Source organism: Rhinopithecus bieti, unplaced genomic scaffold (assembly GCF_001698545.2).
Source record: "Rhinopithecus bieti isolate Rb0 unplaced genomic scaffold, ASM169854v2 scaffold_4480, whole genome shotgun sequence".
Taxonomy (NCBI): Eukaryota; Metazoa; Chordata; class Mammalia; order Primates; family Cercopithecidae; genus Rhinopithecus; species Rhinopithecus bieti.
This window is the reverse complement of record NW_016804510.1, coordinates 642,634-658,240: the sequence shown is the minus strand read 5'-3', so window position 1 is coordinate 658,240 and position 15,607 is coordinate 642,634.

Genomic DNA, 15,607 nt, shown 5'->3' with positions numbered 1-15,607 from the left:
AATTTCAGAATAATATATTCAGACACTAACTAACATCTCTTTATAAGCTTAGATGGTTCAGAAGCAATTAAAATCCACTATATTTCAAAGTATTGCCATCCTCTCCTTCCCCACACCCGCTCTTCTTCAATGTTTTCTATCTTAGGAAATGTTTCCTTTCTTAGCAAATGATACCATCATCCACTCAGTTTCTCAAACAAAATCAACAAGATTTGACAGTTTCTTGGGAGGGTTAGATAAGAAATAAAAATGTCCTTTGATTCTTTCTTCTTTCATTCTCACTAACACTGTCATCTCACTGTTAGTTTTCTCCAATTGTCTTTTAATTGATTTTTTCAAGCTTTTGAAAAATTGTTGAGCATATAAATAAACGTGCACCAAATAAATTGAAAACTGAAGCCAGAGGTCTAAGTGGCCAGGTTATAACCTCATTTCATGGTTGCACAATCACCTTCAATGAGATCATGAGAGGTTTGTCTCCAAGTGGGATTCTAGGTAATAATAAATGCTTAGAACTAGTAAACTGAGCAGAGATTCAAGAAGCAAGACTGTTTCATGTGGATAGAATGAGGCTCCCAGAGACCTTGGACAATACAGAAAAAGACTAGAAGCCTTCAAGAAAAAAACATTGATTTCCTTTTTAAAAGTTAATGAAACTTTGATTATATTAATAATAACAACAACAAATGTTATCTACCAATTGTTATATTCCTAATTTGTGAATAGGGGCAAATTATTTAGATTTAAATTATATTATTTTTGTATCTGCATAATTAAATTTTCTAACTCTACCACAGTAACTTGCTTTCAGATTGCTGATACTGTGATAAAATAAACTATGTTTTAAGCCCCATGGTATAATTTTTTATTCTTTGCCTGCAAATTAACCCATAAGCAATATAGCTGCATGGGTCCCTTTATTTTCTCCTGTGTGAAATTGTTTTCTTCTCATCTAAAGCATACTAACTTATTAGATACAAATTTCAATGTCATACTATTATTTAGTCTGCCATAATGTAAATATGACATCACAGAAGTCATCTGTTATAACAATACCCATTAGTACTGATTCTCCATTTGGTTGGTAGGCTACTTATTACTGCCCCAGTATCAGAGTTTATTGCTGGTCTGTTCAGGGATTCAGTTTCCTCTTGGTTCAGACTTAGGAGAGTGTATGTGAAACAGCAAAAATGGCAGCCTGCCCCTCCTGGGAATTCTGTCCTAGGGAGGTCCAGGCCTGTTGCTGGACTGAACATACATGTAGGTGGCTAAAGACCCCAGTCGGGAAGTCTCTCCCTAATTCCATTCCTCCCGGGAGAGGATGGAATTAGGGACCTGTTTTCTTCCCAGGAGAAGAGGAATGGAATTAGGGACCTGTTTAAAAAAGAAGTCTGGCCATGTTTTTGTAAAGCACCTGTGCTGTGATGGGGGTCCGCTTCAGACCCCAGTCACCTCGGACATGCCAAAGCCCAAAGACTGGAATGGGTAAGGCACCCAAACAGCAAAGATGACAAGCCACCCTTCCCTCCATGACCTCCATCCCAGGAGGCCTGAAACCACTGTTAGCCGGGGAACACTGGTGGAGGTAGCCAGAGACCCCGATTGGGAGGCTCCACCCAGTGATGAGAAACAGGATTGGGGACCCACTTAAAGAAGCAGCCTAACCATGCTTTTACAGGGCCACTGTGCTGTGCTGGGGATCCACTCCCACCCCCCAATCGGCTTGGGCTCTCCTAAGCCCGAAGACTGGAATAGGTAAGTTGCCCAAACCTCCCTCTGGGAGCTCTGTCTCAGGGAATTTTCAAATCTCTGTCAGCCAGAGAATACCAGTGGGGTTGGCTGGAGGTCCTGGCAGAGACTGAGTATAATCCAACCTGTATTTTCAGTGCCTGCATTATCTGACACTTAATGTGTTGTAGTAAATACAGAGTCGATGCTTAAAGAATAAATAAATAAATATTTATTTGATTTGATTCCTGTATCTATGAATGTTCTCACCTATAGTCAAGGCAGTTATTTTTCTAAATAGAATAATAATTTTTGGTGCTAATAGCTCCTTATCTTTAACACATACAGCAGGACCTGGATTAACCAGATTATTTTTAATGTCTGCTATTTCCTCTATTCAAAGTTAATGCTAGAGTTGACAATTTTCTTACTTCCAGTAACATAATGCATATTTTAAAATCCTAAAAATGTAAAGCTCAATCAAGAAGAACTCATAGTACAAATGTAAATGCAGTAGTTAACTCTCTAATATGTATTTCCCTTTTTATTGAAGAGAAGCCTACATCTGCCACTTTACTAACTTACAGAAATGTTATTTAGATGTTATTTAGAAAATAGGTGTGAAGAATTCTGTGAAAGGTGATATACAACTACAAAGTGTCATTATAATAGTCAAGCTGGTATTTTGATTCTTGTGTCTCTAGAAATTCTGTTTCTCTTACAACAAATTCTTGAATAATTTTTAGAAGGTTGCTGCACGAGTCATTCTTCACATATCAGATCTAATGGCCCATATGCTACTTAGGAAGCATTAGCACCTTCCTACGGAAATATTCACTAACACATGATGCAAACTTCTATAGCATTAGTTTGCAGGTGCAAAATTTGTTATAATATAAAGACATATGAGTTTCAGTTTTTAAAGCATTTAAATTCACTTTTCAGTTGTAATCATTTTTAAAAAATTATTTTTTCCATACATGGGAGGGGAAAATGCTCTTTCACACTTTTAGGCAACGTAACACAAAAAATTAATTTAATTTCACCTTTGAATGTAAAAAGAACTTGAAAAACATATAATTCTTAAACGCAGGTGATAACACCAGGATTCCAATAATCCCATACTCAGTTCTTAGAATAGCTGCCTTTATAGCTGCCCCTCTATGTATCAAAAAACTAAGACCACTCAAGGAAAGATATTTTACACAGGAACACTGAAACTGGTAAATATAATGCTAAAAATAACGCTAGATAAGGAAGCTGCAGAAGGTTTCTTAGGGATTTTCTAAATTTCATTTCATGCATTTCCTCACTTAATCTTCAAGGCAACCCTACAGTGTGGATGCTCCTATCCTTCCTGTTTCCTATTCAAAGAAACCAAACTTAAGAAAGTTATAGCTAGGACAAATTCATACAACTGGCATTCGGAAAAGGTGAGATTCGTCTACCACTGACAGAGCAAAACTTGGGGCAATCTGCACTACTGCTTGCCAGCATTTTAAAAAGTCATTGATGCTGAATTCTTCAACTTGTAGAAGAAGAAGTGTAAATCTTGGAGAACCTGTTCCTCAGTTATTATATATTTTTAAAAAATAATATTAAATTAATAAATTACTGTAAGGGACATTTTAATCCTGGAAAGGAAGTACTGTAAGACATGGAATTCAGGTCACTGTCGTAATTCACAAATTGCCAGCAGAGAAAAGCCTTCTCTTGTGATTGTGCAGGTATCATAACTCATAACCCAAACATCAAGAGGCAAATCTGTATGTGTTTGTAGTTCAATACTAATATTCCTATGGGTTACAACCTTCATTCACAATACCCACTAGCACTGATTCTCCATTTTCTTCATCTGAGACTTGTATGTAGAAATCAAAGCCAAAGAGCTAACAGCTTATTTACAGAAGAAGCAACAGTTGGAAGGTATTGGTGACTTTTGTTTTAGCTGGTTTTTACTCTATGAAAAATATGTGTTCAATTCAGGAAGGAATATATAATGATTATATAAATACATAATCATTCATTCAGCAAGTATTTACTGAGAACCTACTATGTAACACACCACTGCTGGGTATAGAGCTGACAAAGTCTTTGCTTCCATGAAGCTAAATATTCTAGTTATCTAATTAAAAGTATGTGATTCTAATTTTTAAATACATAATTGTCTAATAGCAATAGGCAGCAAACAAACTGGCAAATATACTGTCAAGTACCAAAAGGTGGATGTGTGGTAATGTGGGTAGCATTTACCATAGAGACGAGAAAAGGCCTCTCATATAAAGTGACCTTTAAAAGGTACCTAAAAGAAAACAGGGAGTGAGTCATGCTGACATAAAGAAAAAGTCCCAGAACAAATAGCAAGTGCCAGAGCTTTGACATGCAAGCTGACTTGGTATCTTCATAAGACACAAAGGAGTTTGATGTAGCTGGAATGGAGTTAGGTGAGTTGGAGAAAATGGGGGAAGAAGGGTAGCCTGATAGGAGACTAAGTATTAAAGATAGTGTTGAGAAGGGTGAGGTACAGATCTTGTAGAGAGCATAAGAAAGCTTTTAAGTATTTCTTCAGAGGGATTTGGGAAACCATCAGTGAATTTTGGCTAGACGATAGATTTGATGATGTGCTTTAAAATAATCACTCCGAAAACAAGGTTACAAATAGTTTGTAGGGCAGCAAAGGTAGAAACAAAGAGAAGAGTTAAGAAGCAGTTGCAATGATACCACTAAGAAATGTCAGGGACTTAGATGCAAGAAGTCATGGTAGAAGGGGAGGTGTATTCTGATAGTGCATGTAACAGACATCATGACAGATTGGATGTGAGATGTGACAAAAGGAATCTAAGATGACTGACATGAGTCACTAAAGAATGAATTTGTCCTATTCTGAAATGGGACAGATTAGGAGACAAGCAGGTAGGACAGGAAGATAAATTTAGAGTTTGGCCTTGAACCTATTCATTTGTGATGCTTATTAGATATTCAAGTAGTGATGATTATACAAGTTTGCATTGCAGGTGAGCAGTCCATGTTAGAGATACAAAATTTTGCTGTAAAATAATTAAAGGCCATAGGTGTGAACAAGATCACTTAAAAAGTGCATATAGATGTGGGATGTAAAGGTCCAAAGAATGAGCTGTGGGGGATTAATTATTTAAAGAACATAAGACTGAAAAAGAAAATCAGGTAAGGCATAGAAGAACCAGGTAATAGGAGCCCTGGAGGTCATGTGAAGAAAGTGTTGAAAGAAGGACAAGATAAGCTATGGCAAATGCATCTGATAAGCTTATTTACATGAAGACTGAGAAATGATCATTAAATATGACATTATCTAGTCACTAGTGATTGGTCTATGGCAATTTTAGTTCAGAGGCTAGAAATAAATTTGGATTAGAATGAATTCAGGAAAGATTTGAAGGAGACTTGCTGCCAATGGCAAGTGTAAACACAACATGGTGACTATATTTTTCTAACAAAAATTCAGGATATATGGTATCATACATCATCTGTTAGGAGTCAGAACATTTAAACTTAATACTGTTCTAGCAAACCCAAGATCTACACTGGTATGTTACAATGCAATTGTATTTACATTCGACTTTCCTTTCATAGAGAAAGCCCAGTAACTTAATCTTCACAAATTCTCAGTTCCTAAAGATAGCTTGTCACAGCAGGCATCCATGGTGGATTGATAAATATCTATTAAAAGCTTTAGTCCTTGTATGATTTAGTAGGATGTTTCCTGAAGCATAAGGCCAAATACTATTTCTAAATTTAAAATATTCTCCATATGATGTTTATGCAAGTGTGCTTACTACCACATTTTCTCTCCATGAATAATGCATGTCCTATGCAACTTGAGTCACAAATAAGAAAAATGCTATACATCTAATAATCCATATTAAATACAAGAATAAAAATGCTTTTCTGGATAACTTAATCCTTGAAATAAAAGGAGTTACTGGGTTACTTCTATACAGAAAAGAAAATAAAGTCGAATAATCTTCTCCTTTTCTCTCTTATATTTTTTATTGCCATTAATTTCCATAACTGTTCAAATAAATGAATTCTACTTTAAAGCCACAGGGCAAAACTAGGTAATGAATGGGTCATTCTAGACCAACATGAAACAGCCAAAGTACTGGAAAGTATATATACTTGGAATCAAAAAATGCAAATATGATTGCTACACATATCTCTGACACTTTCGTATTTCAAACAAGTCAAGCAAGCTCTATCCTGTCTAGATCATACAAACATTATCTTATTAAAATTTAAATTCAAAAGGAAAATGCAATTGTGGCTATCAAGCTGCAGGATTACTTGTGACTGATTATTTTAATGGATTGACTAACTTGTCAGCTAGAGCTTAATAATGCATGCCAGCTATTAATTAGGTAGTCATTGTCCCCACTGTCTCTAGTAGAGTAAGCTCTGGCTTCAGCTGTCAGGACATTGGGAATTGAATTTTAGCTCCAAGATATACCAGTTAAATGACATTTTGTTGGTGATATGATTTTGGATCTTAGTTACATTATCCATAAATTAATAGCATCACAGTTGTTGTGCTTATGTGTTAGAGAAAGACAGATTGAAAGAGACAAAAGTGAGATAATGTATGCTCTAATCAGTGTATCCTCAGACAATTATTTCCTCTTTTTTGTCTTCAACTTCTTCCTCTTTTCTGCTCAAATTAACCTCAATCCCTCTCTCGGCTGTACGTCCTTCTCCATCTTTTGTTTCCTCCCCATTAGAGCCAATTTTTTAAGAGTTGTCTACATATGCATACACTTGTGCTCTCTCCCTCTTCCTTTCCGTCTTTCAGTCCTCACTTTAGATAAAACATTTTGCAGAAAGTCTTCCTAGTCCGTTCAACCAGTACCTACAATTAATCTCCATCCACAAAAATGTATTACTCATACCCCCAAAATCACATTTTTTCTTAAATTCCCATTTCTCAGGTTTATAACTTGAACAAGAGGAAACAGTATATATCCTCTTGCTTAAGCTATAAACTTTGGAAAATAATCGTCACACCTGCTCTTCTCCAACTCGCTGCAATTAATTCATCACCAGGTGCTGTCGATTCTACCTCTATGCACTTCCAAACACTTCTCCCTATGGCAGTTACATCAAATTACCTCCTCCATCATTTATTGTCTGAATTCCCCCAATGGCCTCCTAACTGGGCTCCTTGCAAGCATATTTGCTGAAAGTAATACTTCTAAATGTAGTCTCCCTCTTTCTTAAGAACTTCAGACCAGATGCAATGGTATACACCTGTTGACAGCGCTACTGAAGAGGCTGCGCTAGAAGGACTGCTTGAGCCAAGGAGTTTGAGGTCAGCCTGGTCAACATAGTAAGATCCCAGTCTCCAAACGAAAAGATTTTTCAGTAGTTCCCTATTTCCCATTTCTCTATTTCCTTAGAAAAGTGTCTAAAATTCTTTAGATTAATTTGATTTTAAAAGTCAATGTAAATCTAGATAGTGCTAATTTGTCCACTGTGGTCCCTTGTTACTCTCCCCTATAAGATATACACCAGTGATTTTGAATTATTGCCCTCCCCTTTTTTGTACATGTACCATGTCCCTTCATCTCTAGGCTTTCCCATTTGATTATCTCCTCTGGCAATCTCTCGTGACCCCAAAGGTTTGAATAAGTGGACACATCATGAAATCTCATTTAGTACTTGTAACAGTCTGTTCTACTGCTAATGAAGACATACTTCAGACTGGGTAATTTATAAAGAAAGGAAGTTTAACTGACTCACAGTTCAGCATGCCTGGGGAGGCCTCACAATCATGGTGGAAGGCAAAGGAGGAGCAAAGTTACGTCTTACATGGCAACTGGCAAAGAGAGTTTGTGCAGGGAACCTCCCATTTATAAAACCATCAGATATCATAAGACTTATTCACTACCACAAGAACAGTATGGGGGAAACCACCCCCATTATTCAACTATCTCCCCCTGGCCCTGCTCTTGACACATGGGGATTATTACAATTCAAGGTGAGATTTGTTTGGTGACACAGCCAAACCATATCATTATGCCCCTGGTCCCTCACAAATCTTGTGTCCTCACATTTGAAAGCCAAACATGCCTTCCCAAAAGTCCCCTGAAGTCTTAACTCATTTCAGCACTAACTCAAAAGTCCACAGTCCAAAGTCTCATCTGAGACAAGACAAGTCCCTTCCATTTATGTGCCTGTAAAATCAAAAGCAAGTTAGTTACTTCCTACATACAATGGGAATACAGGTGTTGGGTAAATACAGCCATTCCAAATGGGAGACACTGGCCAAAACAAAGGGGCTACAGGCCCCACACAAGTCTGAAATCCAGTGGGGCAGTCAAATCTTAAAACTCTAAAATGTTCTCCTTTGACTCCATGTCTCACAACCAGGTCATGCTAATGCAAGAGGCAGGTTCCCATGGTCTTGGGGAGCTCCACTCCTGTGCTTTTCAATTGTACAGCCTCCTTCCTGGCTGCTGTCACGGGCTGGCATTGAGTGTCTGTGGCTTTTCAAGGTGCACAATGTAAGCTGTTGGTAGATCTACCATGCTGGGGTCTGGAGGACAGTGGCCCTCTTCTCACAGCTCCACTACATAGTGCCCCAGTGGGGACTTTGTGTGGGGGCTCAAACCCCACATTTCCCTTCTGCACTACCCTAGCAGAGGTTCTCTATGAGGGCCCCACCCCTGCAGCACATCTCTGCCTGGACATCCAGGCATTTCTATACATCCTCTGAAATCTAGGTGGAGGTTCTCAAATCTGAATTCCTAACTTCTGTGCACCCACAAGCTCGACACGACATGGAAGATGCCAAGGCTTGAGGCTTGCAACCTCTGAAGCCATGGCCCAAGTTGTACCTTGGCCCCCTTTAGCCACTGCTGGAGCAGCTGGGATGCAGGGCACGAAGTCCCTAGCCTGCACAGAGCAGGGGGACTCTGGGCCCGGCCCACAAAACTATTTTTCCTCCTATGCCTCCTGGTTTGTGATAGGAGGGGTTGCTGTGAAGTCCTCTAACATACTCTGGAGACATTTTCTCCATTGTCTTGGCAATTAACATTTAGCTCCTCATTACTTATTCAAATTTCTGCAGCCAGTTTGAGGTTTGAATTTCTCCTCAGAACATGAGTTTTTCTTTTCTATCACAACATCAAGCTGCAAATTTTCTGAAATTTTATGCGCTGCTTCCTTTTAAACATAAGTTCCGATTCCACACCATGTCTTTTGAATTCATAAAGCTGAACACTTTTAACAATATCCAAGTCACCTGTTGAATGCTTTGCTGCTTAGAAATTTCTCCTGCCAGATGCCCTAAATCATCTCTCTCAAGTTCAAAGTTTCACAAATCTCTAGGTGAGGGGAAAAATGCCACAAGTCTCTTTGCAAAAACACAGCAAGAGTCATCTTTGCCCCAGTTCCCAACAAGTTCCTCATCTCCATCTGAGACCACCTCAGCTTGGACTTTATTGTCCATATCACTATTAGTCTTTTGGTCAAAGCCATTCAACAAGTCTAGAAGGTTCCAAACTTTTCCACATCTTCCTGTTTTCTTGTGAGCCCTCCAAACTGTTCCAACCTCTACCTGTTTTCCAGCTCTAAAGTCACTTCCACATTTTTGGGTATCTTTTCAGCAGCACCTCACTTCTGGCATTAATTTACTTTATTAGTCCATTCTCATGCTGCTAATAAAGACATACTTGAGACTGAGTTTAATTGAGTCACAGTTCCACATGGCTCAAGAGGCCTCACAATAATGGCGGAAGGTGAATGAGGAGCAAAGTCATACTTTACTTGATGGCAGGCAAAGAGAGCTTATGCAGGGTAACTCCCCTTTGTGAAACCATCAGATCTCATGAAACGTATTCACTATCACGAGAACAGTATGGGGGAAGCCACCCCCATGATTCAATTATCTCCACCTGGCCTTGCCCTTGACATTTGGGTATTATTAACATTCAAGGGCCAGGTGCAGTGGCTCACAACTGTAATCCCAGCACTTTGAGAGGCTGAGGTAAGTGGATCACAAGGTCAGGAGTTTGAGACCAACCTGGCCAACACGGTGAAACTCTGTCTCTACTAAAGATAAAAAAAAAATTAGCTGGGCATGGTGGCACACACCTGTAATCCCAGCTACTCAGGAGGCCAAGGCAGGATAATTGCTTGAACCTGGGAGGCAGAGGTTGCAGTGAGCTGAGGTTGTGCAATTGCACTCCAGCCTGGGCTACAGGGCAAAACTCCATCTCAAAAAAAAAAAAAAAAAAAAAATTCAATGTGGGGACACAGCCACATCATATCAGTACTTCTCCCAGTGAAGCACTTTTTCAAATTATATTGATATAATTGATATTGATATGCCATATCATTATAATATTGATATATTGATATGCCATATCATTATAATCTGAGGTCCACATAAATACATCTGTTGAGCTTAGGTTGAATATCTCAGAATTTTCTTAGTGTTTGGCACTTAGTGACTAATCGATTAAAAAGTCTGATAAAGAATTGTGCAAACTGTTAACCATTATATAATTGAAAGGAATATTATCTAATTGAAATTCTTGTAAAACACAGGTATAAACAACTTAAATTTCTTATAACTGTTGCCACATGACTGAATTTACCATTTACATTTATGTTTTAGAGAGAGCAACTGTTTACTTGCTCCATAAAAAACTATAACCCAAAGAAACTTTTTTCAGTTTTATCTGTTGAAACTATAATTATACTGCCGTTTTATGTAACAACCATTTACATTTCAAAACATATGAAGAAGGGTATTTATTAGATAAATCCAAAAATACAGGTAAATCTTGGTTTTTTATAATGGATAATATAATGGAGGGCTTCTATTAAGTTTAATGTAAATATTTTTTAATTCAATAGTAGTTCATATAAATGAAAGAATCATAATTTTCAGAAATCCTCAGGCGATTTTTTTAAGTGAATAATTTGTCAACAAACGAGCCACAATTTCAGTTTAGTGAAAAGAGTTTCTCTGGCTGGGCACAATGGCTCACACCTGTAATTCCAGCACTTTGGGAGGCCGAGGTGGGAAGACTCACCTGAGGTCAGGAGTTCAAGACCAACCTGGCCCACATGGTGAAACCGCATCTCTACTAAAACTACAAAAATTAGCCAGGCATAATGGCTCATGCCTGTAATTGCAGCTACTCGTGAGGCTGAGGCGTGAGAATTGCTTGAACCCAGGAGGCGTAGTTTGCAGTAAGGTGAGATTGTGCCATTGCACTCCAGTCTGGATGACAGAGTAAGACTCTTTTCAAAAAAAAAAAAAAAAAAAAAAAAGAATACAGTTTCTCCAGTTTGTTTGCTCAAAGAGATTCAGGTCTACATTAAAAAAAATAACAATAATGATTTGTTTGATAGTAGAGAATAAGCATCACTATAATTAGCTGTTACAGAAATCTAAAACATGTAACAAAATATATCATCTAATAAATTGCTACTAGCTACTAAAAACTCTCCTAGAAGCCTTTAAAATGTTATAGTTTTCATAAAATCCTTTCTTCTCAGGGAGCTATTTAGATTGTGCTCATATAACTTGGCTAAAACTACTCATTTGGATTTTGGAATACCCCACAGTTCTACAATGGATGTTTAATTTAACCATTGCCTCGTCAAATGGATTTTCTCCTGAAGCTATCAAAAGACATAACTGAAAACATATGTTATAAACAAATTACCTAAATGGTAGTGTTTCCTTGATCAATTATTGAATAACAAATCAAACCAAAATGTAGTGGGTTCAAACAACAAAAATGTATTATTGCTCGTGATTCTTGTGAGTTGACTGGAACAAGCTGCATGGTCCTTTTGTAATTGAAGTCACATTTGGGACTGCAATAAACTAGGAACTCAGCTGTGACCAGAGTATCCAAGCAGGCCCTCATCCTCCATTGTCTCAGACTCTCACATGGCCTTCTCACCACTGAATAGCATAGCCCAAGATTCTTTACAGCATAACATTTGACGCCAAGCAACAAACCCCAGTAGTCAAGTGCTTTATCAAGCCTTTGCTTGTGTCATGCTCGCTAATGTCCTGTTTGCCAAAGCAAGTCACATGGCAAAGTCCAAAGCCAGCATGAACAAGAACTACTCGAAGCCTTAGAAACCAGAAGGAATGGCCACTGGAGGCCACCAGGGTAAGACTACTATAGACAATTTATGTTTGTATATTTCTGTTGCCTGATCATTTATTAAAAGTAAAATCCTGACTCAGCATCAGCTTCCATGCAAATATAACTTTAACCAAAACAGCCTTGAGGTTAGGCACAGTGGCTCCCACCTGAAATCCCAACTTTTGGAGGCTGAGGCAGGAAGACTGCTTGAGGCCAGGAGTCTGCAACAAGCCTGGGCAACAAAGCAAGCCCTGTCTCTACAAAATATTTGAAAAACTAGTAGGGTGTGATGGTGCACACTTGTAGTCCTAGGTACTCAAAAGGTTGAGGCAGGAGGATGACTTGAGCCCAGGAGTAGATGGCTGCAGTGAGCTACGACTGCATTACTGCCCTCCAACCTAGGCTACAGAGTGAGATTCCCTCTCTCTCTCAAAAATGGGCAACCTTTCTTAAGTTGCAACTTAAATATTAGAAACTTTGAAGTCTCCATTTATACATGTGCATTGCTGTTGTTATTTTTTGTTGTTGTTGTTGACAGGCTCTTACTCTGTTGCCCAGGCTGGAGTGCAGTGGTACAATCACGGCTCACTGCAACCTTAACCTCCTGGGCTCAAGCAATCCTCCCACTTCAGCCTCCCCAGTAACTGGGACTACAAGTGCATGCCATCACACTTCTAAAATTTTTTTTGGAGAGAAGTCTCACTATTTTGCTCAGACTGGTCTAAAACTCCTGGGCTGAAGGAATCTTCCTGCCTTGGCATCCCAAACTGCTGGGATTACAGGTGTGAGCCACCACATTCAGCCTGGGCATTCTTTTATGTTGATTTGCATTTACTTTTTTATGAAGTCCTGAAGATTCATATATAATATCATGTGTATACTTGAACTCTATTCTAAAATTAGAAATTTTAAGTGTTTGCATTGTTTTCATTTTGATGCATAAGTTTATGTATAATGTTTCTTAATATTGGCTCAGATTTTTTTTTTTAAGTTTAACATTTGTCTCTATTATAGAAGTCGCAGAAGCATATTGCCAACTTTGAAGACACTTGCTATTTCTGGAGTCATGGCTTTATAATGCAACATTTCCAAGTCTTGTTAAACAGCTAGACTGGGGTTGTATCAATCAGAATACTTTCCATTCATTCAGCAGTGCTATCTTCTTGAAACTCAAGAGTTGGAAACCAGAGACTGTACCAGCTGAGTTGATTCTCTTCTATAATTGCAACAGTTCCTGGAATTATAGAAAGTTTTCTCATATAAATAAGAAGAGATTAGAGTACTTTGTTTCAAAACAAATATTATATACACCTGTTCTCTTACACTTTCTTGTTACCTTTTCCTCACACCTTTTTAAAATGAATTATTTAATTTCATTAAATAGTGAAATTTAGAGTAGGAAAGGGTTCTAAAAGTCAGTTACCTGACTTCTTTTTCGTCTCTTTAATTCCCATAACCTCATGCCAAATAATTCATCTTCCAAAATGGGTTTTGATATATGAGAGAGGTTTGCTACCTCAAAGGCAGCTATTTTTTTTTTTTTTTTTTTTTTCCCCGAGATGGAGTCTCACTCTGTCACCCAGGCTGGAGTGCAATGGCACGATCTCAGATCACTGCAACCTCTGCCTCCCGGGTTCAAGTGATTCTCCTGCCTCAGCCTCCTGAGTAGGTGGGATTACAGGTGCCCGCCACTACGTCCAGGTAATTTTTGTGTTTTTAGTGGAGATGGGGTTTTACCATGTTGACCAGGCTAGTCTCAGACCCCTGATCTCAGTTGATCTGCCCGCCTCAGCCTCCCAAAGTGCTGGGATTACAGGCACGAGCCACCATGCCCAGTCAAAGGCAGCCATTTTTTAATAGCTTTGCCTTTTTGAAAGTTCTTTCTTATGATGAGACAAAAATCTCTCTCTACATAATTACTACATACGAATTGGAATTTCTATTCTGGCGCCACATAAAACAAGTCTAATCCAGTATTTCTGGTTTCTGTGTTTAGCACTATGTCCCCACTGCCTAGACCAGTAGTTATTTAGATCGTGCTCATATAACTTGGCTAAAACCTACTCATCTGGGTTTTAGAAGGCCCCATAGTTCTACAATGGATATTTAATTCAACCATTGCCTCATCAAATGGATTTTTCTTCTGAAGCTATCAAAAGACATAATAAACAAATGTTATAAATACATCACCTAAATGGTAGTGTTTCTTTTATCTATTGTTGGATGACAAATCAAACCAAAATGTAGTGCGTTGAAATAGAGGAAATACTCAACAAATACTTGGTTAGAAAGAGAGAGAGAACAATTATTGAATGCTTACAATATGTTAAACATTGTATTAACTTCCTTAGACATTGTACATTATCTCATTTGAAGGCATTTATCAAATTTCTGCCTCCCTATGTACAATTACCACTATTCCTCTTCAAGACCAAATATCCACAGATCATCCAAGAGTTCCCCAATGTGACCTGGTTGTTATGGAGTGAATTGTATACTTACGAAATTCATATGTTGAAGTCCTAACTCTTGTATCTCAGAATGTGACCATATCTGGAGATAGTGTTTTTACAAAGCTAGTCTTGTTCAAATAAGGTATTTAGGGTGGGCCCCAATCCTCATAAAACAGAAAATGCAGACAGAGGAGACAGATGACGAAAAGGTGATGTGAAGAAACACAGGGAGAAGATGGCCATCTACAAGCCAAAGAGAGAGGCCTGGAAAAGATCCCTCCCTCATCGCCTCAGAAGGAACCAACATCTTGATTTTGGACTTCCAGTCCCCAGAACTATGAGACAATAAATTTCTGTTGTTTAAACCAGCCAATCTGTGGTACTTTGTTACAGCAGCCCTGGAAAAGTAACTTTGTCTTCTCATGATTTTCCTGCACAGTCTTAAAAATACCAATGACAATAGCTACCACTTTATTCAGTATGCCAACTATAAATATTATTATCCCCTTTAAAACTTAAAAAAATTGATAGACCAGCCAAGATGGCTGAATAAGAACAGCTCCAGGCTACAGCTCCCAGTGTGAGCAACACAGAAGATGGGTGATTTCTGCATTTCCAACTGAGGTACTGGGTTCATCTCACTGGGGCATGTCGGAAATTGGGTGCAGGACAGTGGGTGCAGCCCACCAAGTGAGAGCTGAAGCAGGGCGAGGCAACGCCTCACCCGAGAAGCACAAGAGGTAAGGGAATTCCCCTTCCTAGCCAAGGGAAACCGTGACACACAGCACCTGGAAAATTGGGTCACTCCCACCCTAATACTGCCCTTTTCCAAGGGTCTTAGCAAACATCACACCAGGGAATTATATCCCGTGCCTGGCTCAGAGGGTCCCATGCCCACAAAGCCTCCCTCATTGCTAGCACAGCAGTCTGAGATCTAACTGCAAGGCAGCAGCAAGGTTGGGGGAGAGGCCCCAACATTGCTGAGGATTGAGTAGGCAAACAAAGTGTCCAGGAAGCTGGAACTGGGTGGAGCCCACCACAGCTCAAGGAGGCCTACCTGTCTCTGTAGACTTCACCTCTGGGGACAGGGCATAACCAAACAAAAGGCAGCAGAAACCTCTGCAGATTTAAATGTCCCTGTCTGACAGCTTTCAAGAGAGTAGTGGTTCTCCCAGCACATAGTTTGTGATCTGAGAATGGACAGACTGCCTCCTGAAGTGTGTCCCTGACCCCACGAGTACCCTAACTGGGAGGCACCCCCCAGTGGGGGCAGACTGACAC